The sequence below is a fragment of the Peromyscus maniculatus genome, chromosome 1, assembly GCF_049852395.1.
Source record: "Peromyscus maniculatus bairdii isolate BWxNUB_F1_BW_parent chromosome 1, HU_Pman_BW_mat_3.1, whole genome shotgun sequence".
Taxonomy (NCBI): Eukaryota; Metazoa; Chordata; class Mammalia; order Rodentia; family Cricetidae; genus Peromyscus; species Peromyscus maniculatus.
Genome location: NC_134852.1, coordinates 83,844,758 through 83,871,729, shown reverse-complemented (window position 1 = coordinate 83,871,729; position 26,972 = coordinate 83,844,758). Strand labels below are relative to the sequence as shown.

The 26,972-nt window shown below is 42.1% G+C and overlaps 1 long non-coding RNA gene across 1 annotated transcript; it reads left to right on the top strand.

Moving 5' to 3' along the window:
• Nucleotides 1-974: 974 nt before the first annotated feature.
• LOC143267387 (uncharacterized) lies at nt 975-24,572 on the top strand. The gene is made up of 3 exons (XR_013042417.1): nt 975-1,133; nt 20,818-20,905; nt 21,620-24,572. It is a non-coding gene; the product is annotated as an uncharacterized LOC143267387 (long non-coding RNA).
• The last annotated feature ends 2,400 nt before the right edge of the window (nt 24,573-26,972 follow it).

Genomic DNA, 26,972 nt, shown 5'->3' with positions numbered 1-26,972 from the left:
GACCTTACAGTGTTGCATACTCTTTCCAGTGGACACCATTCAGTCAAGACTCAATTTTAAGAATAAATTCTATGAATAAAAGTGGATGATACTTGCCAGTTTTATAGAATAGCCCACTGTATACTTTAGTTGCCCTTTGATGATTATGGGTGGAACTGCTACACTGTGACTACAATGGTCAGTGCTGGCTATCAGAAATCTAAGGAGATCCATGCAGGTTCTCTACAACTCATTTGTAACCACATTTAGAGAAGTGGTTGGAGTTCAACAATGCATCTTACTTAACAAAAGGTAGGTAGAAAAAGGTAGATATAAAATGTTTTCATTCCAACATGCTCTCCAGTCATGTTTTCCTTGGTTTGTTGAGCAAAGCTTTTCCTACCCCAGGTGTATTTCACACTTTCAATGCATCTCAGTTCCCATCAGCAACATTTCCAGTGTTCAAAGGCCACAGCAGTTAATAATTACCATTTCATGGTGCAGGCACAGAAAAGTGGGTACCTTTCAATAATGTGTTCATATTTTCAAAAGGGCTGTATTCTGAAATAACAAGGACCATTTCCCATGATTCTCAGCGAAGAGTTAATGCATAGATGATAAACAAAGACTGGTGGGAAAGTGGTGGGTACAAGGTCAAGGATCACTTAGATTCCTCATGGGGAACAAGGAAGCTGTCTATCAACAAAGAACACAGATCTACAAAGGGAATGGCAGTCCCTGGAGCAACATGCATAATGGAAAAATGGGGAGCTGAGTGCACAGGTTAGACAAGGCAGAAGGTTAGACCACAGCCAAGGAATCAAACTTTAGCGACAATAATCAAACAAAGGAAAGTTAAGCTGTATATTCATAAGGGGAGGGAGCGATTCTGGCTGTTGGTTTTGTTATTGTTCTGGATGTTTGGTTTGGTTTCAGCCTTATTTGTTTTAATATATCTTTGCTGAATGAGAGAATTGCATGCTGCTTCCTGGCAGGTGAGTTTGCTGCAAGAACCAGAGAAACCCCAAAAGTCCCAAAGGAATTGTGCCTTTCCAAGAGGGGTCGCTCTGACCCAGGAAGAAAGGGATAGTCATGTTCATGGTGGCAAATGGGAGAGAGGAAAAGAAAGAGACACATGCAAAAGGAGATTAGAGGTAAGTGAGATGGATAAGTGGGTAAGTACTGTTCCCGTGTCAGCCTGGTGACCCAAATTCTATCCGTGTATCCCTGGAGCCTACGCTGAAAGGAGAGAACCAATCCACAAATGTGTCCTCTGTCCTCTGCACGCCAACTGTGGCAAGCACACTGCGTGCGCGCACGCACACACACGCACACACACTGCAAAAAGAGAGAAACAGAGAAATGTTAATGGACAAGGGCAGTGAAGCAGTAAGAAAGACCCAGTCTCCACTGTGTTTACTGCCTCCCGAATTTCTGTCAGACGCATTACACTGTTTGACTCAAAAGTCTGGGTCCTGAAATGTCACCCTTTACTACAGACGCCATGTACTTTTAGGAGAGTGAGTACAGTTTAATAATATGCAAATACCTTTCAGAGGAGACAGCACCAACATGAATTCTCAGAACTGACATCACTTATTTTAGGAAAAGAGTGGTACATAGAAAAATAAAATTACGGAACCAGTTAGATTTATAATCAGACACAAAAACGTTTCCTAAATCAATGACAGTAACTGAAGACGGAAGAGGATGTGTTACTGAAACCAATTTGCTGATAGAGCAGGAAAATGCAAGCCTGAGTCTAGTTCAATAATTTATTCACTCGCTCACCGATGCATTTATTCAAAACCATTTTCGTTCATTCATCGGTGTTTCCCAGTCACTGCTCTGAGCACCAGTGATACAGCTTTACAGAAGAAAGGCAGAGCCCTGGCTTTCAGACAACTTACATTTTCATGCAGACACATGTCACGCAATGCATAGCAACACATAAACCAACAGGAAGTTTAGAGCAGGTTGTGAAATTGCTACAGAGAAGTCATGGCTGAGGGAGGACCAGGCCCAGGAGTGGGTATGTGGCTGGTTCTGGCCAGGAGTGACTTCAGTTTGGAGAAGAGAAGCTAGTTAGAAAACGTTTCCTGGGTTGATGGGGAAGATAAAATAGGTCTGGCTGTGAGCAGACATGCAGTGAGCTTTCCAATCAGATTTAACTGTACATTTACCTATATTTGGATTTTAGTACTACAATGTCTATGTTCAGATAAGCTTGCTGTGCAAAATACTAAGAAAAATGCCAAGACTTCTTTTTTAACCTTGAGATAGGCAGACCTCAGACTTAACATGAAGGTCAATGTCAGCATCCCATCTTGGGAGAATTCTATGAGGCTATCCTTTGCCCCTGACAGAAAACATAGTGTTAAACTTGATGCTTATCACATCCAGCATCTGTTTTCACTGGGAAGTTTCACTGAGAAGTCTAGAAAAATTCTGTGAAACTGTAGCCCCCAAATGTACTTTCCTTCCCCAGTTTCTAGCTGCGGACCCCATTTTGTTATCCTAGTGTCTCTTCCAGGTCTTCGCTTAGATTCCTGCCTGTCCTTTACCAAAGTCCAATCCTGCCTCCTTGACAGCACAGCTGAGATGCTCGGGTGTTTGAGGAATCCCCAGGCTCTCTCTTTCTACCTTTAAAGAGTGTTTGATTCACTCTTGGGCACAACTAACTCAAAGGCTCCCAGAGGTGTCAACAGTCTAGACCCCAGAGGACGACAACCTTCTACCTACCCTTCCTTAGTTTTCCCTCTGGTGCTCAGTTCAAATCCCAGGTGGTCTCATGCACTAAGGAAGCACTCTCCCACTGAGTCACTACCCAGACGTTGCCTGTGTGAGCCACTTCCTTGACTGTGATGGTTTTCTTGTGCTTTGAGGTATTGACTGCACTTTTGACAGAACTGAAAAACAGAAAATAGGTCAGAAAAAAACAGAAAGTAGTCCCCTATAAAGCACTTATGAAGCCTGTATTCTTTACACACACACACACACACACACACACACACACACACACACACACACACACACACATCCTTTTGTTTCTGGCTTTGAGAAACTCGGTAAAGAAGGATTCATGTCTGGGGGCCTCCCACTCTGGATTTCGTCTGCTGACTGTGCTAAGTCTGGGGGGGTTTGCTGCAAGGATTCTCAAGATGGCTTCTGTTGCCCGTATTTGTCGTTAACCACACTTGCTTAGACATGTTTCTGTTTGCAAGTCTCTGCACACATACACACCCAGTTATTGCAGTGTGGGTCAAAGAGTGTCTGCTTCCAACTGGCTGACACAACAGATTTAGAGCTCCTGTACTCCCAGTAATCTGGTCCTGACATTTATTGTTAAACTCGTAGATAGCATCTAAGGCTGAGATTAAAATGCAAATTGAGAACAATACTGAATCAGGACAACGATTATCATTTACAGCATCTTCAGCTTCTCACACAATGCCCAGCCATTCCTATACAAGACTTCATTTAGGTTGCACAGTAACGATAAGGGAAAATGATGGTGTGTATAAGTGGTAGGGGCAGGACACAAATCCATGCTGACAAACACCAGGGTCCACGTTCTCACCGAGATCAAGACCCAGGTTATAACTCAGAGCTGAAGGCACAAGTAACCGAGGGCAGAATTCTCAGCTAGAACTTGTAAAGAAAAATTTGTCATTACTAGGGGCTGAGAAAGCTGCTCAATGGTAGAGCTTTCACCGCTTTGCAAGACCGAGTTCAAGCTGTAACATGAGAATTTAAAAGAAAGAGGGGAAAGAAGAAAAAAAGAAAGAAGGAAAAAGCAATTGACCAAAAAAAAAAATGGATCCACACTAGAAGAAATGTAGCAGGAGATGGTATTTCCATCTTTCCCTATGGAAAAATAGAGTAATGGAAGAGAGAAAGGGACAGTGTAAGGAACTTGAAGAAGGGAGACAGAACAGGGCAGAGGAGGATAGTGAGGACTTTGAGATCATCCAGTGTCGGGAGAAATGACTCATGGTGCTTATGTTAAGAAAACAGAAGAGGCACATCTTGTACTTCTCAGCCAGCTCCAACCACAGCTTATGTTACCATCAGTGATATAAAAGCAACCCATGCTTCCCAGACCTTTTGGTGGCCACTCCATAATCTGCTCAATGTCCAACAAGACTCTCTCCAGTTACCAAATAAACAATGCCAAGGCATAGTGGCAATGGTTCATTTTGCATTGTTGAGAATTTGTTTTAATCTGCTTTTATATCTCATGGGTACTTTCCAAGTTTTAGATGTTAATCTAAGGGACAAAAGTTTCACACTGGGCCAGGAGGAGAAGAGATGGGGCAGGCATAAATGGAATCAAGGTTAAAAACAAAACAAAACAAAAACCCATGACACTAGATTATTTATACTTGATGTGTTTGAAAAAAACCCACAGCCCTTTGCTTTGAGTATCATTTTTGTTAATTATTAAAGAACTTAAGAAAAGATGCATCAGATTTTCCCCAGGGCTGGTCCTCATCTTTATCTCACTGTTTTATAGAAGGGATCAATTCAGCAGCCCATCATGTGCAGGTTAACTATTGTCAATTTATCTCAGCCCAACAGTAGGTCTCATTTTCATGTCTAAAGTTAGTAGGTAATCACTACATAGATTGGTTGCTATTGTTCAGCTCTTCTTGACTGTACATGTATCCAGAGTAGGGGAAGTCAAGGCACCACTGAACAACCCATGAACCATATGTGCCATCTCCTGCTAACTTGGAGATGGGCCTAAAGTGCATGTATCCTGTTTGTATCACTCAACTATCGCCACTGTGGTCCAGCCTCACTCAGTCCCTCAGGTACAACCCATTTCAAAGCACACTCTTTCTTAGATCGACTTATTCTTCCCATACTTTTGCCTCTTTCTCTTTGAGTTTCACTTCTAAAAACAGAGGACTCACAGCCAAATGTTTGCCTCAAATGTTGCTTCTTGGAAGAAGCCGGGCTAATGGAAGATTATTATTGTATTTAATCATCAGAACACTCTATCTGTTTAGTTTCTTTGGGAAATGTTAGGTGATATGTATTTGAAATAATGCCTTAAAATTTACTTTTACTGGAAATGTAATGAAAATCCATGCTACCCCTCACACAAGTTAATTTTCCTTAGGGGACGATAAAATCAGATCTCCTCACTATTGGCCTAGCAAGAAAGGCATGAAATTTTGGTTTTGGGTTTCATCTAACCACTGTTTTGTGGATTGTGGCGTTCCTTAGTGACATGAGCAACATATTTTGTTCTGCTCAAGACTTGGTTTATGTCTGTGATATTCATGAATATCACATTTTAAATAACATTTTAAAAATTAACCAACATCTAAACATCTTGATTTGACAGATGGTATTTCTCAAAATAAATGACATGAAACAGTCACCAGAATGACTTAATAAAAACAGTGTTTCTCTTTCCAAAACAGCTCTAAGGAGATAAAGATGGTATGCCCTTGACTTTCAATGTTGCTTTGTGTAAGACTCTCAGGAGTTGGCTAACATAAGAGATTCCCCAACTACTGCCCTTAGGGATTCTGACTTAGTCAGGTAAAGATGAGTCTAGAAATAGATACTTGAGAATGAAAATAAGATAAAAGGTTTCAGGCCGTTCTGAAGGAAATGATGCATGGACCATACCTTAAGACCACCTAATTCCTGAAAGGGAAATTCATTTTGGAGTTAAGGTATCCCTTCTGCAATTTACAAAGATGATTCCAACAGTAGCTGACCTGTTCTTTGTGTGTGTTGATTTCAACACTGAGAGAATGATGTGCAAGTCTAAAATAATACTGTTCAACTGGGAGCTGTTGGATGCAGGTGGGACAAAGGAGCTCAGATGCCAAATAGTGAGCAATGGGGAAACTTGGGATTTAGAAACATTGGGAAGTCACTGCCATCTTGGGCTTGGAGGGGGCAAAGAGAGCACGAAGTACCTGATAACCATGACAGATAAATAAATAAATAACCACAAAACCTGGTGCCACAGTGGTCTTGCACAGCAGGTATACGAGCAATGGAGGCATATCACTTGTCCTGGAGACCCACATGAGCCACTAAAGGGGAAAGAATGTTTTTGAGTCCTCCTCCTCCATTTTGTCAACGTCTCTGTTGGACTGTCCACACCTAGAAGGTAGATGACCAGCTGCATCTAGAGATGCTGCCAGCAGATGTCATCTCCTCCCAACTTCTAGAATTCTAGAATGAGGAGGGAAATGGCAAAGAATGGTATGGATCATGCAGGCATAGGCAGATAACAATACGATGAACCTTAATTCCCTGCGTCATTAGTGCGTTGCTGGGATTGTTGGTGGCCATCTCTTCTTTTTCCACATTATACTTGGTGTCCAGGAAAACTGAACACAATTCCAGGCCACTCTATCAAACAGTTGTCACTTTTGGTTTCCCCCACAGGCTGAATCGACTGGTACTGCTTTGCGTGCCATTGTGTCATTGGCCAAGACCATGTCTTTGTTTATTCACAATGAATACCATGAAGACAGTGTACAGGATGCAAAACAACTTCATGCTATAGCAAATCATTGAATAGAAACTTCCTGAAGGGAGGTACTCCAGAGGTGATCAGCTTCTATACAATAAGTCTAAGAAAAATATGAATTCTGGGGATAAAAGGACATGAAAGTAAGAACAAGTTGGAAACACATGGACCTATTTCTCTCTTATCATCAATATGCTAATATAGGTCGTGTGTTTCTGAGATCAATGACATACACAGTATTGTCAAACTTATGAAACCATTTGGTCACTCAGTCAACATTTATTTAACAACTACTCTAAACTTGAAACTCATCAAGGTGCTGGACATAGTCAGGAACAAAGCATAAAAGAATCAGCATGGACAGCAGATTCGGGTGGAAGGGCTGAGTCACGAATCAAAGCACCAATAAACGAGTAGAGGGACCATTTTACACGGTGCCCTTTCTCCAACTAATATTCGGTGTTTCTACTCTGGGCTGTCCTAGAGTCCAGCCAGTTAAACTGCCAGGCTCCATCCAGCTTGTGAGGTTATACTCTCTTCCTCTCTGTTGACCTTTCTCCTTCTCAGTGCATGGACAATAATAATGGCAGCTGCATGTGTTATCTGTGGGTTCTGCCACCCCTCTTTAATGTTTGGCTTTGCTCTTTCCTGGGAAAATAACTCCTGCACCTCACCCACCCACTCATTCATTCATCCATCCATCCATCCACCCATCCATCCACCCATCCATCCATCCAGCATACATTCATCCTCCCAGGCCCGGTGCTACAACCTGAGGACCCACCTGAGAACAGGGAACCCACTCTCAAGCAACCTCAGGGTCAGCATCAGTTTCATCAGTGGCTTGTGCTGCACCAGATTGTCATGAGGATTAAAGGATTTAATCCATGGAGAGCATTCAGAATACTGCCTGACACAGCCTGAGAGCTTACCGACTGTCAGCTTGCATTCTGTGTGCTATCCCTGAGCTTCAAACTCTTCTAGGAGTCACTGTTGCCTTAGGGAAAATTCCAACCTGCTTAGTGCAGTAGACACAGCCTTTCAGGATCTGAAATGATTTCAGGATTCTCCATTCATTTTCCTTTCTAGATACATAGAACTGTATGTGACCCCTATCTCGTATATCTCCAAGCACTCTGATTCCTCCACATTGAGACATCTCTCTTGTGACAGCCTTCTTTCCCTTTAAGAATAACCTCAAATCTTATGTTCTGTTGGGTGGGTGTATGTTTTATTTTTGAGACAGGGCCCTTACCAAATAGCCAAGACTGGCCTCTGGCTCACAGCCTTCCTGCCTCACCCTCTCAATATGCTGGGTTATAGTCAACCTGTCATGAGACCCTGTTTCAACTGTGCCATTTTGGAAGATTTACCCAGACCCTTTACCAAAAATGCAAGATCACATGTGGTCACACTCACCCTTTTGCCCATAAAGTGCAGTATGAAAATCAACTTGTCAGGTCTGAGATATTTGAGAGACATTTAGTATAGGTACTATGAACAAGGCAGTGAAATACATATCTAAAACTCAGAGAAATTTTTAAAATGCACATATATATCTTTTGCTTTTCATCATATTATTTCATTTTATTTGTAGCCCAGTAAATGTGGTCACATTTTACTTTTCTTTCCTTTATGCCTTTGTTTTTGCTTCTTTTGAAATGTTATATTTTAATTGGCATAAAATAGTCTATATTTCAGTATAGTGGGATGCTTTGGCTGATGTCCACGTATGGTAAATGTTGAAATCAGAGCACCTAGCATTTCTATCAAAGCAAACATGTGCCATTTGCATCTGTGATATATTGAATTCTCTCTTCTGGGTGTTCTGATCCACAGTATCAATGACTTAGTCATTTCACTGTTCCCTAGAACAATAAAGCCCACCACCTCTATTTGACTCTATTAACTGTATTCTTAAAGCTGCTTACCGGCTATTTTCCTTCCCCCTCCCTCTCTCTTGACTTCTGTGAGGTCAGTTTTTGTAGCTCCTGAGTGTGTGATGCATCTGTGTTCCTATGCTTGGCGTCTTTTATTGAACATAGTGTCTTCCAGCCTCATCAATGTGCCCAAGTTCTTTTCTTCTTTTTTAAGTTGGAGTGTCAACTTCGGGCTAGTCCTGGCTAGTCTGTAGCTCAGCATTTTCCTGCTTTGGGTTCCTAAGCACTGGGAGGACAGGTGTATGTCATGGTGCCTAGCTTTCAATAGACACCATGTTGATTCCACATCTTAGCAATGACAAATTGTGTTGCAATGAATATGAGTGTGCAAATGTTTCCTTGATATACTGATATCCTTCCTTTTCATATACACTTAGTAGTGAGGTTGCAAGATTGTATAGAAGTACTACTGAGAATCATTGTTAACTATTGAATATAAAACTTAAATCCTTGGGAGCTGATGAAATCACCTAGTGAAATCTACAACAGGGGAGAGTGAGAACACAGTGTCTGGGAGTCAGTGTTTAAAGTCACACAGTGTCACAGAGAGCAACAATGGGGGCTTGAATTGAAGACAAGAACGGAAACATCACAGAGAAAAGGGGGGACGAAGGAAGGGAAGGAGAGCAGGTAATCCTGTGGCCTGGGTGAAGACATGACCGAGTCTATCGGTTTGTCATCAGAGATGATACTTAGCACGAATAATTTAACTGGCTATTTAAAGTTTTTCTCCCCATTACCAATGAGACTAAAAACCCAAAGTAGAGGATGAGAGGCTTAACAAGAATCAAGGAGCAAAGGCTATGTGCAGACAACATTTTCAAGAGACTTGTTCCAAATGAAATGCAGAATGACAGTTAAGTGGCTGGAGGGTGGGTGGCATGGGACTCAGCCAGGAAAGGTGTTTTCTGTCAAGTGTGCACCTGCACTCTGAGAAGGTTGACACAGTAAACAAAATGGTAACAAAAGGGATTGGTACAAGAAAGAGCCTCACACAGTCAACATCTAACGGACTTTCTATGTTTGTTATCACAACTCTCAGGGTTGGCCAATGAAGTCAGATCAAGAGGGAGCACTTGGGCAGATGAATAACACAGTAACGCAGTCTGTATCCCTTAGTCTCTGTTGGCCAGGCTCAGATCAAGAATTGACTCTCAACAGGATGTGGTAGCGAGTGCCCAGAGGCTGAGGTTGAAGGATCACCAGTTCAGGGCCAGCCTGGAGCGATAGAGTAAAACTCATTCTCCAAGAACACAAAATAAATAAAACCCTATCACCTACAACAATGTTACAAACTTAGCTTTAGGGTCTGGGAGATGGCTCAGCACTTAACATTTTTTTTCCAGAGGACCTGGGTCCCCAGTACCCATAGGGCAGCACACAGCTGCCTGTCATTTCTTATCCTAGGGGATCTGATGCACTTTTCTGTCCTCTTCAGGCACATGGTGCATAAACATCCATGCAAGCACTCACACATATACACACTCATAAAATAAAATAAGTAAGTCTAAAGAAAGCTCCAATACACTGTTGAGAAGCCTTGGACTTTGCGCTTTTTAAACATTGTCTCCAAGGAGCCATTGAGGAATACTAAGTATGGCACAGCAAGTTTTGAGTGACATTTCTGACAAATGCATATGTCACCACTGCACGTGGTGAGAACTATTGGGCTGATATCCCTCTGGGGAGGCTGAGTCACTTATCGTCTCCTAAACAGTCAGTTTGGGACCATGGGGAGGCGGGTTCTGGATCCTGCGCAGCAGTATTTAGTGTTAAGTTTATTCCATATCGAATCACGCTGAAACTGTTTGCCAAACAGCTTCATGGAAGAACCATGAACTTTTCGATGGCAAGGACTGTGATATTTTTCAAAGCAGTTTTAACATCTAAACCAGTGTCTGTCACTTGCTGGACTGCCAGGAAAATGGATTAAACGGTAAAATGTGTAAGGTAGTGAATGAATGAGCGAAATGGCCAGAGTTATGAAAATTGGGGAGGACATAAACATATCACAGTTCATATAAAGTCATTCACATTACATTCTAGGGATTGTAAAACCTCTCCAGCTTCAAATCTACAAATCCCATCTGCTATATTCTCATGTGCCCGTGTGTGTGTGTGTGTGTGTGTGTGTGTGTGTGTGTGTGTATGTGTGTATGCATGTGTGTATGTGTATGTATGTGTGTATGTGTATGTGTGTATGTGTGTATATGAGTGTGTGTATGTGTGTGTGTATATGTGTATGTGTATGTATGTGTGTATATGTGTGTGTGTATGTGTGTATATGAGTGTGTGTGTGTGTGTGTGTATATGTGTATGTGTATGTATGTGTGTATATGTGTGTGTGTATGTGTGTATATGAGTGTGTGTATGTGTGTGTGTATATGTGTATGTGTATGTATGTGTGTATATGTGTGTGTGTATGTGTGTATATGAGTGTGTGTGTGTGTGTGTGTATGCACACTTCTAAGCAGATAAATGACAGATGTTAGAATAGACCTGTGCCAGAACATTCCTGCTATTGTCCCTTTGTCCCTTTCCCTTAATGACTGTGACGGTTCTACACATAAGAACTTCTTTCTTTGGCTGAAATATTTTATCAGCAAGCACAGTAATACACACGTCCTAATGCTGCAGCCGTAGAGCGGACGCCACATCTCGGGCATTAGTTGTGTGCAATTTTCACAAATGTAATCATTGCAGTTTTCACTTTACAGATGAGAGACCAGGCTTATGGAAACCGAGTGGTTGTCAAGATCACCCATTTAGCAAATCACCGAGAGCTCAGAAGCCAGATAGAAATCTAAAGGTTACGCGTGGGCCGATAAGATACTTCAGTTAGCAAAGTGCTGGCTTTGCAAGATTGCGGACCCGAGTTTGGTTTCCCGACCCCATATCAAAGAGTGCCAACTGTGGTGGTTCTTGTGACGCTAGCTCTGGGGAGGTGGAGACACGGGGACACCTGGAGCTTGCTGGCCAGCCAGCCTACTTGGAGATTTCTATTGTAGTGAATGGCCTTCTCTCAGCAAAACAGTGTGGGCAGCACGTACGGAACAACTGAGGTTGACCTCTGTCAACTGAGGTTGACCTCTGTCTTACACACACACACACACACACACACACACACACACACACACACGACCATATATACATAAATAATTTTTGGTTTTAATCACAAGAATAAGAGCCCATCATACACTCCCTAGAAGTTCATATCCCTGATGTAGTGGTACTGACCCATGACAGTGCAGGCCTGGGGAATCAGGGTGGGGCTGGAGAGGAGGCAATCAGGCCTTTAAGTACTGGCAAGTAGAGGCTCTGGGACGTCATCGGGAGCGGGTCAGAGGCCGCACAGTTATCAGACTGTGCTCCAGAAATGGACTGAACACGTCTCAGGAGGACCCTGCTGCCAGCACTCTGTCCTGGACTCGCACTGCTCCCCCAGCACTCTCCTGGAAAAATAACCAATGATGGTAGGAAGTCGCTGTCACACGCAGGGACAGTAGGAACAACGCCTTGTGCTTTCCAGAGTTGCTCTGGGTGAGCTGCCAAAGCTCGACATGGTCTCAGTCAATGCTGGGATTTCTCTGGACTCGGACTTCATTTCAGAGACAAAACCCTGCTTTACTGGTTTACAGATGTGAGTAGCATGGCAGAATGTTCCTCAAAGGGAGAAAATCCTGGAAATCTACAGATAAGCCAGTCTGTAGTTCTCAGCCGATGCATTACACTTGCCAGAAATACTCCCTTATTAATGTATGTGTATGATGTATTTACTCACTTATTAATGTATATGCGTTTCCTTGGCTCTCCCTGACTTCTTCCCTTCATCCTTTCAGCTTCAAGAATTAGCGTATGATTTATTTCCCCCTCGGTGTCCCTCCCCGGCAAGCTGCTATGATTGGCAGCAGATGCTGCTCTGGAAACCTGGTAGAAATATATGTGAGGCACCAGGGCCTGAATCCACTTAGCTCCTTCACCCGCTTTGACAAAGCTACCCCTAGACTGGCAGGGAGGGGACTCCGCTAAGTGCGTCACTGTGAAGCTCCTCACAAAGTGAACGCAAGAGTTCCTTTGACTCGTCTCAGTTATCAGTTTATCTGCCTGGTTGTCCCTTCCCTGTCACCTATAAAATCTAAGGAAATAGTGATCGGGATCAGACGGTCACACACAGCCCTGACAGACTCTGAAGGGAACCAAGACAGCTTGTCCGTGCACCCTCGGCTCCGTTTCCAGCCTGTGGAAGCGATTGGTGCGCACATAATAGCTTTCTTGCCTCGTTGGGCCAAGGAGCCTGGTTCTTATTTTGAGAGACAAAGAAGTCATGTGTCTTTCCACCAGGCATAAAGGAGATGGGATACGATTGGAGGCTCCCAGGAGGTCTGGGGGAAAGCTGATCTGAAAATTGTGATCAGATATTTTCCCCATCATGTTTTAATGGGTTAATAGGAAAGGCTGCGAGTGGAGTGTGGGCGGCTTCTATTCACTTGGTGCTCAAATGCCCACAGTTTACATCCATCTTAGTATCCACCACCTCTACTCAAAAGACGGTGAGGGTTATTTCATTGTTTTTGTGCTGGTAATTTTTTTTTAAGTTTTTCAGATAGAGATTTTAAATTTTAGAGGCTGTAAAGGTAGCTCGGTCAGTATAAAATGTTTACCACATGAGCATGAGGACTGGATTTTAGATCCCCACTCAGAAGGCTGGGCATGTGAGGTAGGGACAGAAAGATCCTGGGGTTTGCTGCCAGGCAGCCTAGCCCAATGATGAACTCAAGATTCAGTGGAGATCCTGCCTCACCAAAATAAAGCAGAAATCTGGGTGTGGGGGTATCAGAAGAGAAAACCTCTGGCTGGGCAAGCCTGAGGTAGAGTCCCTGAAAAGAGAACCAACTTCTGAAAGTGTACTCTGATCATATGATCATCACAAAGCATGTGTGTGTGTGTGTGTGTGTGTGTACAAACATGCATGAACAGAAATAAATACTTTAAAAATTAGAGAAAAGTAAGGTGGAGGATAATTGAGGTTGAGAAAAAATAATATTAACACACAGGAACGCACACACACACACAAAGAGAGAGAGAGAGAGATTTTCTTTCATCTTTGATTAGTTTCATGTTGTTGTACTGTTGTGGCTGTTATTGTTGTTTTTTCCAGTCTAGGAGGCAAGGTTGGGTTTGTCTCTGGAATTCCCATCACCTGGTTTCCTCCCTTGGCCACTACCTCGACTTCTCCCCTGTCCCTTTCAGAACACTGTTCGCTGTATAATCCTTTCCCAACTTGAGTCACGTCTACTCAGTCAGTAGGGTCTTGAAATCCTCTTGGGAGGTGCCAGGCCCTGTGAGGTGGGGACAAAGAGAGGCAGGCCCTGTTCCTGTTGCTGGGAGCCTGCTGAGTCTCCTGAGATATTTGAAAAACCAAAGCTTACAAGTGACAAGCAAGCCAAAGCATGTTTCATCACGGGGATTATTTGTACACTAGCAGAAGATAAACACTATGGGTTATTTCACCTAAAACAAATTCTATATCTACATAGCTTCACATAAAGCTTCAGGATTTCTAAGAACCCCCTGGCATCTAGCTAGCCAGCGGCACCAGATTAAAAACAGCTGTCTTCAAAAATAGAAGAAAACTCAGCCTGAGTGGGGTTCATAGCATTCCTAGGGACGATCATCTGTTAGGGTTCATTCTAGAAGCCTTTGTAAGTATGGTAATGGTCACAGCCACTTTTTCTTGGCTCAGGTTGTGCTGATGCTGGGCTGGTGTGATACTTTCACCCAAAATAAGAGCACGTCTTCACTCATATAACCTGATCTATTTACGCAGAAGAGTTACTGGGTAAAATGCCCCTCAAACATAAAACAGATGGTGTGTTGGTGTGTATGCCACACACAAAAACACACATAAGCACGCATGTACACACACACACACACACACACAAACACACAAACACTGAGAGGGTGAGGAGGAGAGAGAGAGGGAGAGAGAGGGAGAGAGAGAGAGAGAGAGAGAGAGAGAGAGAGAGAGAGAGAGAGAGAGAGAGAGAGAGAGAGAATAGAATGTGCTAGAGCTTGAAAACATGGAAATTATGTATCTGAATTAGAGACACAGAAGGAAGCATACTGAAGATATGGGCAGCTGTAGGACAATAAAAATAAATGCTGGGTGGAGGATGTTTCAAACTGACTTCTGGTTAAATATAGTAAACATAGTCATGTGCTCAGTGGAGTGACATCATAGCTCAGAACTAAGGCGGTGATCTTCACTTAACTGCTCAAAAACAGTATACAAATTTGCCTGAAGTCACATGATTATAAATAACAACAACTAAGAGATACAACCACACTGGGTAGGTACACTGTAGCAGGAATCTTAAAAGTTCTTATTAATAAAATCAAACCTGAGGCGAGTTATTGGGGTCCATGATGGTAGATCAGAAAGACAGAACACACCACAGCTATCTCACCTCGCCGGATCCTCATCTGGTCCTGTCTCCTCAGACTGGAGGCCTCTGAGTCCTCATCCAGAATGGGTCTCAGCTGAATTACTACTCAAAAGCCTGAATGTTCAACCAGCCAAAATCTTCTAGTTTCTGGTCCTCACGCCTTATATATCTTTTTGCTTTCTACCACCACTCCCTGGGATTAAAGGCTGGCTTTCTGGGATTAAAGGCGTGTCACCATGCTTGGCTATTTCCAATGTGGCCTTGAACTCACAAAGATCCAGAGGGATTTCTATCTCTGGAATGCTAGGATTAAAGGTGTGAGTGCCACCATTTTCTAGCCTTTGTATCTAGTGGCTGTCTGTTCTCTGACCCCAGATAAATTTATTAAGGTACACACTATTTTGGGGAACACAATACCACCACAGTACACTTTGTCACAGGATGAGGTCTGTCCTTCATGGGCAATCACATTACGAAGAAAAGCATTTGTAAACCCCTTTCTGCTCCAAGTCCATTACTTTCAACAATCAACTGCTACTCTCCAAAATTATTCTGTTATGGACAGAGTCACCAACACCTGGGTTTCGTTGAGTTATTAGGTAATTATCACATTTGTTGATTCTTCCACATGCATGCTGAATGTCTGTCTCTTCCCTCTGCTTCATCTATCATCAGTGCATTTCAATAAACCTTCAGGTAAAAGGAAAGTTCCCCCTTTGTCTCTATAACCCACAATCGCACTCATAAAAAGTGATGCTCACATCAGACCATCTCAGAGCCATCAGGGAAGTAATAAGCAAAGCACAGAAACAATGGTCCTGTGAACATGGGCACAGGGCCTTCTCTTTATGTGTCACCTAGCAGTGGGCTTATTCAAGGTGCTCAGAGACACAGGGAGGATCCACGCCAAAGAAGATAAGAGCAGAGCTGCAGGATGGGAAAATTAAATGCTGGTTAGAGGATGTTTCAAACTGATTTCTGGTTAAATATTGTAAATATAGGTAGGGAGCCATCTCTGCTCTGGGCAAAAGACAAACTAGAAATACAAAGAGATCTCAACCTTAGCTGGGCATTCCTAAGTATTGAAAAAGACTTTCAAATAGAGCCAAAGCGATTCGTGACACTTGATGCTGAAGGTAGAAGATTCGGATAGCCATGGCCCCTGGAAGCAAGGAGAGGAATGGACCATGAGGCAGTTGGACTGAGATTTTCTTCAGCAAGATAGCCCACTCTCATTTTCTCATTCTCATTTCTCATAGAAAGATAAATATTATTCTCTTCAAATAATCATACAATAAACATGTTCAACAAACATTAAGAGGTAGCATATAAGTTATTGAATGTTTTTAAAGTATTCACTTTAAAAGTTCCTGTACAAGTATCTATTCTTTGTGGAGACCATTGCCCTACTCCCACCCTCCTTATTGCCTCTCCCCACCTCCCATTAGTCCCCCTAAAAAATTTTGTACTTCAGATTATATATTCATCCATGATTTTATGTATCTACATAAAATGACGGAACCACAAATGAGATGATACTTGTCTTCCTGACACAGGTTTAGTTTGCTTAATATTGTCTCCAGTTCTAACCATTTTTTTATAATCACAATTTTGTTCTCTTTTAAGGTTGAAAAAGCCCACTGTGGATATGTGTATAACTCTCATTCGTTCCTGTGTTGTTGGACACCTATGTAGAGCCTGTAATTACACTGTTAACATTAAGTATAAATGCAGAAGTATCTCCATGACATGTCTTGGGGGGTCTTGAGGTAAACACCCAAGAGTGGTATACCTAAGGATATGGCACATCTAGTTTCCAGTCTTTTGAGAAACATCTAAAATGACTTCCACAGAGGCTATATACTCCACTTCCAAGAGCCATTGATAATTATTCCCTTTTGTCCTCATTCTTGCTGTTACTAGCTGCCATTTGTTTTTGTATATATGAGTAATATATTACTATAACATATAAATTCATATAGATAGGTAGATAGATTGAGCCATAGACTATATAACAACAACAACAACAACAAAAACCCCACCAGGCTTGAGATGCCCTCTTGAGTTGTTGCTCAGGGTTGTTCAAGAGACTCCTAAAACATTATAAGCTATTGATATTAGCCTTGGTTGTCCTGTCCCAGGGGTGGAAGGTAAGTCTCCATTGCTGAAGACATCAAACACTTTGGACCCAGGACCTAGAGGACCAGAGCTGAGTCTAACTTAAAAACCTCCTCCTTGAGAATTAGTTTTCATGTTCCAGAAGAAGAGAAAACATTTGATTTTTTACCTACCTATGATGCTTGTGAACCACAACAATGGCCAGCATGGCACATTAATCCTAAGGATGCTGTAGTGACACATACACCATGATGATATCTAACGACTCTCTAACTGGACTTATGCCTGCTCAACAAGACAGAACTCATATCTGGTACTGGAAAATTATTTCTTTTCACAAGGACTGTCATTCTGAGTAGGGTAAAAGTGGAATCTCAATGTAGCATTGATTTTTATTTGCATTTCACTGATGGCTACTGAGGCTGAACATTTTATAACGTTTATTGAATTTGTAATTAATCTTTTCAAAACTGTCCATTTCTTTAATGTATTTGTTATTTTTTTGTTACTAGATTTTTTGCTTGTTTTAGTTTCTTTATATAGTCTAGATAGTAATCCTCTATCAGATATGTAGCTAACAAATATTTCTTTCTGTTCTGTAGGCTCACTCTTCACTTACTTAACTTTTTCTTTAGTCACATAGAGGCTTTTAAATCATATACTGGTACAAAACCACATTTATCAATGAACTAGTTAGAAAACCCAGATACAAACCCACACAACTGTAGCTATTTGATTCTTAATAAAAATGCAAAAAAACCCCTGCATATTCAAGAAAATACTGCCTCTTTAATAAATGGTCCTTCAAAAACTGGATACCCACTGTGGTGGTTTGAATAAAAATGGTCTCTATAAGCCCATAGGGAGTGGCACTGTTAGGAGATGTGGCCTTGTTGGAAGAATTGTGTCTCAGTCTTTTCCTGTTGCCTGGGGATCAAGATGTGGAACTCTCAGCTCATTTTCCAGCTCCATGTCAGCCTGCATGCCACCATGTTTCTTGCTATGATGGTAACTGACTAAACCTATGAACTGTAAGCCAGACCCAATTAAATGTTTTCCTTTATAGGAGTTGCCATGGTCATGGTGTCTCTTCACAACAATAAAAGCCTAACTAAGACATCCACATGAAGAGGAATAAAGCTAGATCTTTGTTTCTCACCTTGTACACACACAAAAATATATCACCTTAGTGTGGATCAACAGCTTTAACAGAAGACCTTCAACTCTGAAGGTGTTAGATAAAGAAGAAAGGAGAACATTTTAAGACACAGATGAAAGTGAAAACTTTCTGAATAGGACTACTATTTCTCAGGAAGTAGATCCAACAATGGACACATGGACTTTTAAAATAATCCAATTATATACTTCTTTTAAATAACTCAAAACAATTATTTAAAACGGAGTTGAAGAAAATCAATTTTCCCTCTCCTAGTAGCTATCATTTATGAATAGCTTCTTGGCTGGGGGTAAGACTTTATGCTCACTCCCCTTCTTCAGGCTGGGATGTTTGTCTGGCTTGAGCATGTGTCAATCTTGTGTATGCTGTTGTAGTCTCCCTGAGTTATATATGTATCAGCCATGTTGTGTCTGGGAAATGCCTTGCCTTAAAATCATCCACTATCTCTGGCTCTTACAATCTTTCTACCTCCTCTTTAGCATAGATCCCTGAGCCTTGAGGTGAGAGATATGACAGATAAAAACAATTAAAGGTTGAACACTCCAAAATCTCCCATTCTCTGTATGCTGTCCAGTTGTGAATCACATTCTACATAAGAAGCTTCTCTGCCCAGGGTGAAATAACACTGAGTATGTCAACCCCACAAGGGCAGGCCCATGCTCACGAGTAGACAGCCAGTCCTATAGTTTTGATTAAACTTTTTAGCTATGGTGAGTTGAGTATTTTACATTTTTTCCTGCCTTGTCATTTTCTGGAAGAATGTGAAATCTCTCACTGTGGTCTCTCATCTATTACAGGAACTATTATTTAAACTATACCATTCAATGCCATTTTATGCATACCACCCAAAATTGTTGTTTTAGTAAAAAAAAAAAAATCATACTGTTCACCAGTGAATTACTTTTGGAGGAAAGATGATTAACATGGGTGATTGTAGAATGGCAAGTGGGGTCATGTGAAAAGGCATTGAATTCCACTCAGTGAGTTGTGACCTAAGGAATAACATGGTCTGACTTGAGCTTTTTAAGGATCAGTCTGGCTGCATCGTGAATCCAAGATAGAGTGTGCAAGGAATGGAAGCAAGAAGATTCACTAAAAGGCTCCTATTGATGATCTAAGCATAATGATGTTTTCCTGAATGAGGTATAAGTGGTAGAGATTGTGAGAAGTAGTCAAATGGACCTGTCTTTGGAAGAGGAGTCCTACAATATTTTCTGACGTATCATTGTATACCTTTATTTTGTATGGTACTTATGTAATACATTTTCACTGTTTTGTGTTCAATCTTTATTTTTTCCAATTTTCCCAGTTTTTTAAAAAAATGTTCTTTGAGAATTTCATAGATTATATTTTTGCCATACAGTTTCACATCTCCCAACTTGTTCCAGATATACTCGTCTACCACCCAACCTACTTAAATTCATGTTTTCATGTTCTTTCTCTTGAAAACAAAAATGCAATAACAAAAGATAAAAGCCACTGAAAATCATGAAGTCTAATGGGGATCATCTGACTATTTATCACAGTCTCTACCACTTATATATACCTCATTCAGGAAAACATCATTATGCTTGGATCATCAATAGGAGCCTTTTAGTGAATCTTCTTGCTTCCATTCCTTGCACACTCTATCTTGGATTCATGATGCAGCCAGACTGATCCTTAAAAAGCTCAAGTCAGACCATGTTATTCCTTAGGTCACAACTCACTGAGTGGAATTCAATGCTTTTTCACATGACCCTACTTGCCATTCTACAATCACCCATGTTAATCGTCTTCCCTCCAAAAGTAATTCACTGGTGAACAGTAAGATCTTTTACTAAAACAATAATCTTGCATGGTATGCATAAAATGGCATTGAATGGTACAGGGTAAATAATAGTTCCAGTGAGAGATTTCACATTCTTCCAGAAAATGACAAGGCAGGAAAAAAAATGTAAAATACTCAACCCACCATAGCTAATAAGTTTAATGGAAACTATAGGACTATTCTATTAGAGTGTAGAAAGAAAAGCTGCAAGGAAGGCAAGCTACAAATCTTGGCAGCTACCCAGAGGAAGGAGATGGAGAGGAGAGAAAAAGCCATGGCTTCTGAGTTAGACATAGAGGTGTAGCAAGAAGCCATGTGGAAAAGGGGAAGTAGGCTCTTCTTTAGATTTCCCTTATCAGTTGATGCCATTGGTCTTGCTTGTGTATAGTGGGAGGGGGCTAAGTATATAGGAGGTGAGAGGTTTACTGGAGGTAAAGATTCTTCAGTGGTCCAGTTTGCAAGATAAATGTACCCTGTGCAGGGAGGACATAGAACTTGCTGGTGATATTGCTGCCAAGAATCAGTCAGGCTCTGTAAGTAACTGCTCAAACATGCAGATATAATAACTGTAAACAACTCCACTGAAGGTGTTGTTTCAGCAAGCCAGATTTGAATGGTGTGATGGTTAACAAGGATTGTCAACTTGACAGGATCTAGAATCACCTAGATGACAAGCCTTTGGACACGCTGGGAAGGTATTGTCCAGATTATGCTAAGTAAGATGGGAAGACCGACCTTGAATGTGAGTGGTACCATTCCATGGGCTGGGGAAACAGCGTTGCATATAAAGGAGAAAGCTAGTTAAACAGGGATGCTCACTGCTCTCTGCTTCTTCGCTGTAGATACATTGTGACCAGCAGATTCCATTACCTGTCACCATGATGGACTAAATTGTGAGCTAAAAGAAACCCTTCCATCCTTAAGTGCCAGGTATGTTGCCATAGTAATAACACAATAACTGATATAATGGCATCCTTTCATTGGTCTATTGGTTACCAATCTTGGGTGATTAGATGTTTATTTACTTGTCCCTAGGAAAAGTAACATAGGGGATTAGTTTAAAGATAATGTATATGAAACAGAAGACAGGTGTAATTTGCGGTGGGGAGAGGTGAAACCAGATTGCTCATGGTTAGGTAACTGTGAGAACTAGTGGAGTGTATACGTAAATTTACTTTGTTTTCTTTTTAACATTGGAAATGTTTCATCATAAAAAGATGAAAAAATTCTTGACATGTAACTATTTCTTTAAAAAGACAAAAAGTCATGTGCTGCATAAACTGAGAAGCCACATACTTTTTTATGATTAACTTCTATGATTCCTACATTCATGAGAAGATCCAGTTTGTTTCTACATGATAATTTGAACCATGAAAGGAGCATTTCTTTGCTTGTCCCCATCTTCAAATGGCACATGATCTAGACAGCCTTCTTGATAACTTGAGTAAAACTGCTGCATTGCTTGTTACTCGAGTGCCCTAAACTGAGGACAATAAATGATAACAGTTGAAGACAGGGATGGTGGAGGAAAGAATTGTGATCGTGTGTCTGTTAAGGGTTTGGGCATCAATATATTAGAGATGCCCCATTTTAGAATTTGTCTTCCCACATTAATCAAACTGAAAATAATGTCAACCTCTCTAGGTTGTCTTAAAGAAATGAGTTCCTCAGGACCCCTGCTTACCACCATTGGAAGAGGAGATTCTCAAGAGCTGTTCCAGCTTACTGAAGCCAGCCCTCCCTGTCTGTATGTGAGAGGACCCCCGGCAAACAGGAAGGTCTGACTGTAAGGGAGACATGCACCCATAGATTTGGGTATCTTCAAGGGTCTGCTATGCGCCCTTCAAAGGAGCCTCCGATCCTATGAAGATGATGCACTAGCTTGCTTATTGGTGTTCTTGACCACCATTTCTGGTCATTGCTCCAAAAGGACACACTGGAATTTCTTATGATTGTTTCAGCACACCATATCTACTTCAAGTCTGAGTTTATGCAAAGTTGCTAAAAGAGAATTTGACAGTCTTCAGTGAGTGTCTAAGGTGCACACAGTCCAGAAATGCAGGTAGTAACATTCATCTTTGGCCTTCATTTCCCTTCCATTCTTAGTGTTAGAAGAAAGCACTGGATTCTGGAGTTGCCTTATGAAAGGGTTGCAATCAGCACTCAAACACACACTCCCCACTCAGGTTCACTCGCATAGCTCCCAGAGATGAGAGGACAGTCTCTTCCAGTATCTACTATAGCAAACTCCAGGTGATGTTCACCATGACTTTGTTTGATGCAAACTGGGACATCTGCCATGAATTCCATTCAATAATTACGAGAATTCACTTATACCAAATCCTATGCCAGGAATAGAGAACAAACAGTAACACTTTTCCCCCCAGAATAGCTCAAAAGATAGAGGTTCTAGAGAGATAAAAGTAACACCAGGCCATATGGGCTCAGTGATACTTAAAGGTAGGCATAAGACACCGAGGAAGCTACAATGAAACCATCTCCAGAGGAACAAGTATGAGATAATAAGAAGCATTTCAAGAGACTCTTGAGAGAGAAGTCAGAGATTATTGGGTAGAGATGATCCAAACCATGAATGTCTGAGGATATTGAGGCAAGATGGTGCATAGCATTATTGTCAAGCGACTCCATAGCTGAATGTAAATTATATGAAAGGTAGGGTGAATGTGAGCAAGCTACATAGAAGAGGGAATTAGAAAGAACCTTGCCACACAGGGCTCTAAGCAGATCTCAAACAAAGTGTACATGACTCGAGTCTTCAAGTATGAGCAACCCTAGATGTGCCTAGTCAACATATACATGTTTAAATACATCAAACAGTCTGGTTGATTAATCTTCCAGGAGCACATTCTTGAAAGGATGAAGTAAGAAAACACATGGGTTGACACTGAGACTACTAAGGGGAGTTAGTGCCTTGGTGACTCTGAACACAGCTCAGTGTCTGAGAGTCTATTGTGTCTTCGCCCTGATCTTGAGAACCTATTTTAAGTCCTGGAATGAGAAAAGGAGAGATGGAAACAGAGTAGTGCAAAATTTAAAGCCTGAAAATGTTGATTTTTTTTTCAGTCCCTTTAAAATGTTGAGACATTGGCAGGCATGGTGACACACCTTTAATCCCAGCACTTAGGAAGCAGAGGCAGACAGATCTCTATGAGTTTGAGGCCAGCCTTGTCTATACAGTGAGTTCCAGGCCAGCCAGGGTTACAGAGTAAGACCTTGTCTCAAAAACAGTAAAAACAATACCAAAGCCCACATAACCTTCTGTTTCCAGTCTCCACCTGAAAAAACTCAGTCATTCTCCCACTGATGTTCCACATGACCATAGAGCCTAGGACACAATGAAATCTTGAACTGCAAGGAATCGATGGTATTGCCCACGTGTGCTGCATCATCAACATCAGGAAGAGTACCAGATTCAATTAGAGCAGGAGGGGTAGTGAGCAGTGGGATGCAGTAGAGTATAGTGTCCATGTTTTTCCTCTGTGCCTTTTCACATCAATGAACTTGGTGAGACAGCACAGCATTTTAAATTAGGTCACTTATTTATTTAGAACAATGGAATTAAATGTATGAAAATATTGGAGAAAATTTAGAGGCACAGTTATATGCCTTGAAAGCCCAGGTGCTGGTTGCTATAAACCCAGGTGAGCCACCCCCTGGGATTCCCAGTGTCAGAGGGCTGAAAGGATATTCACATAAGATGCCAGCTAAAGAAGTGCAGAAGAATCACAATCTAATTGAACGTCAGCGTGCCTCTTCTGGACTCGGACATGAGGGTGGAAGAGATCTGGGTTACAAATCACACTTCTGTCTCAGGGTGCAACAAAAGCACTACTGTATTATTCAACCCCATGCCAGTTCCAGGTGCCCATGAAATGTGCAGTCAATTGAGTTTCATTTGTTTCCAAATACACTGCAATGAGCTATCCATCAAGTATGATTTGGTAAAACTGCAGAATTCTGTCTTAGAAAACATTAGAATGTGCGAGCTGCTTTCTTTTTGGCTTGAAAGAGACAGTGGTCCACATGCTGCTGCATTACTTCCTCTTTCAAGGATGCCATGGCAAACTCATCTTGTCTGGATCTCCTGGAACGCAGCACACAGTGGTCTTCCCTTACAGCCTGTCTACGTCAGTGGCACTGTTTGGTCACCTGAACAAGAAGCTGAACAAGAAGCAGAAGTATATCCTGCAGGACCTCTCTAGGGATGGAGAACCATGACTCTCCTTCCTGGGGGACTCTTAGAGTCTCTGGGAAGTTCAGCACAGACTCTCCAGTAAGGGGTCTGTTTCACCCCAAACCCAGAGGAGAACAGTTAAGTGGGTTTTTTGATCAAACATCATGTTCCCAGGTGCATTCTAATGAAGCTAGAGACCCCTTGATTCAAACCTGCCTCAAAGTGGTGAGAAAGACAAGAGGAAGAAGCAGACAGGCTAGCTAATGGTCTCCAAATAAGTTCTCCAGATGTAGCACATTTTTTGGTCCACCCTGGGCTGTCATCAACATTTCAACATTTAACGTTTCATTTCCTGCTTTCTTCTTGCCTGTCACAGAAATTGGACTAAAATTCCCTCTTTACAGAAAGGATCACACATAGTTTTTTTTCTTTCTTTTCTTTCTTTCATTGTGCTCTGACTCGCGAGCATATTAAGTAGATCTCCTTGGCAGGGTGCAAGTTTATATCACAGAGGCTAAGTGACATGTGGCTTGTCACATACTGTCAGTTAGTTTGTACTTCCTGTTGAAAGGTGTGTGTGGCTGTTTTTGCTTTTATACGTTCTCTCTTTCCTATAATCCCCCGGTTAAGAGAGAGAGAGAGAGAGAGAGAGAGAGAGAGAGAGAGAGAGAGAGAGAGAGAGGACACCCCTGGGAATACAAACGATTTCGAAAGGTAGGGCCCATTTCCGAAAAGAAATTTCAAACCTGTCCCACAGTGTCACCCATGATGGCCTCCTTCATTTGGACACACTTGGCGTGTCCCCTTCCATCCATGAAATACTCTTCTCTAGCAACGTCCTCACCGTCCTCGCTGATCCCAGGCCTCTCAAGGGTATCTCACCCCAAGCTCCCATCAGTGGATGGCACTGTGGGGAGAACTGCAAGGAGAGGATTTGATTATCAGGAGAGTCAAATTACGCTCGGATAAAAGTGAAAAGGGGGGTAGGTGGGGGAAAATGCGTGGGCGTTTCATCTTGCCAGCCCTGGTGTTCCGGGGTGGGGCTGGACAGAGTGCAGAACCGGGAAGGCGAAGGCAGATTCATGCCTTTTCGTGTTGCGGTGACAAAATGCCCGACGACAGCGATCTTAAGAAGAAACGGCTTGCGCTGGCTCTCGGTTTGAGAGTACAGCCCATCGCGGTGGGAGCGGGGAGACTTGCTGCAGCTGTGGTGGGAGCGGGAGCGGGGAGTAGCTGATCTCATTCCATTCAGACAAGAAGCAGAAACAGATGAGTGCTGATGCTAGGCTCTTTTTCTCCTCCTTTCCTTTTTATTCAGTCTGCTACCCCAGCCCACAGGGAGGTCTCCCCACGTCTAAGGTAGGTCTTGCTTCCTCAGTTAAACCTCTCTGAAAACACCTTCACAGACATGCCCAGTCGTATATAGCTGGAAGTTTCTATCTCGCCGGGTCCCATGGCCATTCAGTCCCAAATAAACACACAGAGGCTTATATTAATTGTAAAACTGTTTGCCTTATTGCTCAGGCTTATAACTAACTGGCTTTTATGTTTAAACTAACCCACAATTCTTGTCTGTGTGTAGCCACGTGGCTTGGTACCTTTTCTCAGTCTCATCTCACTTCCTCTGTGTCTGGCTAGGGACTCCGTCTCTGCCTTTTCTCTTCCCAGACTTCTCCTCATCTGGTCACCCTAGAAATCCTGTAGGATAATGCTTTTGTACACTGTAAAGATTTGTCATTCCTGTCGGTTTAATAAAACACTGATTGGCCAGTAGCCAGGCAGGAAGTATAGGTGGGGAGACCAGAAAAGAAGGTTGGGAAGAGGAACGTCTGAGACGGAGTTGCCAGCCAGCCACAGAGGAGGCAAGATGATAATGTTGGACGGAGAAAAGGTACCAAGCCATGTGGCTAAACATAAATAGAAATATGGGTTAACTTAAAGTGTAAGAGTTAGTTAGTAATAAGCCTGACTACTACTGCTGAGCGTTTTAAGTAATATTAAGCCTCCATGTCAATTATTTGGGAAGTGGCTGCTGGATATTCGTGAACTGGTGGGCAGGACAGAAACTTCCAACAATACAGTAGTGTGTCCCCTAAGCGTTTCTAAAGCCAGTCAAGTTGACACTCAATGTTAACTATGCATTAGGTGTTAGAATCCCAGTGTCTCGTAGAACTCTTAAGATTTGCACCAGCATCCACATGGCCTGCCTTCTGGGGCCTCAGCCTAAACCATCAGCCTCCTTGCTTCTTGATACCTTTGGGCTTGGCCTGAGTCATGCTCCTAGCATCCCAGTGTCTTCAGCTTGCTGACAGCCTGCCAAGAGACTTCTTTGCCTCACAAGGGCCAGTTCCTCTGAGAAACTCCCATTACTCTATCTATCTCTCTATCAATCTATCTATCTATTTACTATATAAAGTGACAAGTATTTTAGATAGTAGACATTTTAGGCTTCAAGGAATAGTACCCCCCCCCCGTGTGTGTGTGTGTGTGTGTGTGTGTGTGTGTGTGTGTGTGTGTTCATGTGGGTATATGTGTGGAGGCCAGAAGTCAACCTCTTATATAGCTCACCTTATTTTGGGGAGACAAGATCTCTCACTGTCCACGGGATCACAGAAAAGGCTAGGATGACTGACCAGCAACTTTCAGAGATGCACATGTCTTTGCCTTTTTCAGTGCTGTGTTAGCCCTACACCTGGCTTTTTTAATGTGGTTTCTGGAGATTAAACTCAAGTCCTTGTGAATATATGGGAAGCATTGTATAGACTGAGTTGTCCCCAAAACCACAGATACCATATTTCTGAA